This window comes from Mirounga leonina, unplaced genomic scaffold (genome assembly GCF_011800145.1).
Source record: "Mirounga leonina isolate KUSES-001 unplaced genomic scaffold, KU_Mleo_1.0 Mir_165, whole genome shotgun sequence".
Classification (NCBI taxonomy): domain Eukaryota; kingdom Metazoa; phylum Chordata; class Mammalia; order Carnivora; family Phocidae; genus Mirounga; species Mirounga leonina.
Window position 1 is genome coordinate 82,514,326 of NW_023270415.1, and position 2,263 is coordinate 82,516,588.

Below are 2,263 nucleotides of genomic sequence, written 5' to 3' on the forward strand. Positions count from 1 at the left end.
GGCCCATCTCACCTGCCACCCAAGTGTAATATGGAGGCTTCTCTGTTACTCAGAGATTGTAAATCAGTTTCCTGATCACCCAAGCCTCATGCTCTGTTTCCTTCTCGTGGGACTTGAGAACAAAAATCTCATCCAGGTTGTGGCTAAGTGGGGTCCATGTCTGGCCAGGAGCATGGGAAGCCAGCAGGGAGTCCATCCAGAGACATGCTCACCAGCTCAGGCTGGCTCCTCAGCTTTGCAGACTCTGGCTCAACGCTGTGCTGAGGCACCCCCTATATTCCGGAAGTAGCCGCAGAAGAGCACAGAACTGGGGCACAAATGTGGGTCCTGCTGGAGCCTGTTGCTGCTAGGACCGCACCCCTCTTTGTACACAAGGTTCAAGGGAAGCTGGGGGAGCAGGGAGTCGGACCTTAGGAAGTGGGTCTTAGGGTTCAACTTTCAGTGGCTCTGAGCACTGACAGTGCTGTCTCCACCTCAACAACAAGGATCAAGTCACACATGTGGTCACTGCTGTTGACGGCCCAGCCACAGCGGCCCTGGGACAGAGCCTGGATGTCTGCACACGTCTGGCTCTTTGTCTTCTTTCCTCTGAGGTGTGGAATCTAAGCTGAACATAGGTTTCCTCAGACCTTCTCTAATGAGTGATCAGGTTTCCCCTTTACTAAATTAAAATTACATTCTCTTGTCCTCTTGGGCAATAAGTTTAGGGTTGAGGACGGTTTAGAATGACTCCAAACTATTCAGAGACAGTCTCTTGTTCTGTCCCCACAGACGACCAACTATACCCACTGTGAAAGTCTGGGGCTTCGGGGATGGGGATCAGACGGACGTGGGTTCACTTATGTAGTCAAGATCCTTTGTGTAACCCCTGTCTTCTCACCTGTAAATGGTGATATTAATACCTACCTGGTGCGGGCGCCTGGGTGGCTCAGTTGGTTAAGTGACTGCCTTCGGCTCAGGTCACGATCCTGGAGTCCCGGGATCGAGTCCCGCATCGGGCTCCCTGCTCGGCAGGGAGTCTGCTTCTCCCTCTGACCCTCCCCCCTCTCATGTGCTCTCTCTCATTCTCTCTCTCTCAAATAAATAAATAAATAAAATCTTTAAAAAAAAATACCTACCTGGTGCATGTGGGGCGCCTGGCACCACTTGGCACATTGCGGGTACTCAATGAATGGCTGGTGCTGTCACCGTCACGGGTGCACTTTACCAGGTTAGAGCCCAAAGGGCAACATTATCTTTGTGAGTGCTGAGTGCTGAGGAGGCAAGGTTCCTTAAGTCAGTGATGAGACCCAGGCTCTGACGTGTAGCTTCTGAGTCGTGCTGTGGGTTCCGTCTTCTACCACAACCACGCAGAAGTACGCACAGAGGCCTACTTTTCCTACCGGAAGTAAAGTTCTGTTTTCTCATTCTTCATGGACCCCAGTAGGCCTCAGCAACATTAGGGTCCTGGTGGCTTCCCTCCACGAGGGTCTCTATGGAAGCAGCCCCATGGCTCTAAGGCCATTGCCACCGAGGACCACCCCAACAGTCCTCAGACCCCCAGATGCCACTTTCTTCAACTGCTCAGACCTTAAGAAGCCACAGGGCTCCAGGGCCTCTTCTCACTCAACAGTCTTTTTGGGTGACCTGTGTGTTCCGGCGGCACCAGAGGCGTCAGTACGCACCCCCCACCCCAGTTATGCCGCAACCCAGACTCTCCTGCCCCCCGCAGGTCGCGGCTCGGAGCGGCGGATGAGCCCCCGGCGTTTCACACTGGGAGCTGGGTTCCTCGCCTGCCCCTCCTGAGGGCTCCTTCTCTCGGTACCTTCGTGGGCCGAGTCGCTCAAGTCAGACAATCTGAGGACTCGTTACCCGAGTCTTCCTCGGCCACCCGCTTCAGCAGCAACCACGGGGCTCTGTCCCTGCGACCTCCGCCGTCCTCCCACCTTTCCCGTCCCCTGCTTCCACCGCCTCCCGGGCCCTGGACGCCTGATCCGATCTCGTCACATGCTGGGGGGGCACCCCCAGCCCCCACACCGGCACCACCCACGGCAGCCACTCCCATCCTATCGGGACGAGCCCCTCACCTTCAGGAGCGCCGGCCGTCACGACGCTGGGGCAGGTGCAGTTATTTATGATCCGCGGGGAAGGGACGCGGCTGCTTTGTCCCTGCTGTATCTAGGACCGGGGCTGGCAAAGAAGGGCCTCTCCGCAACTCCTGAGTCAAGGATCGAAGCAAGAAAGTCAGGAGGCGCCACCTGGGACCCCCCCCCCCCCCCCCCCC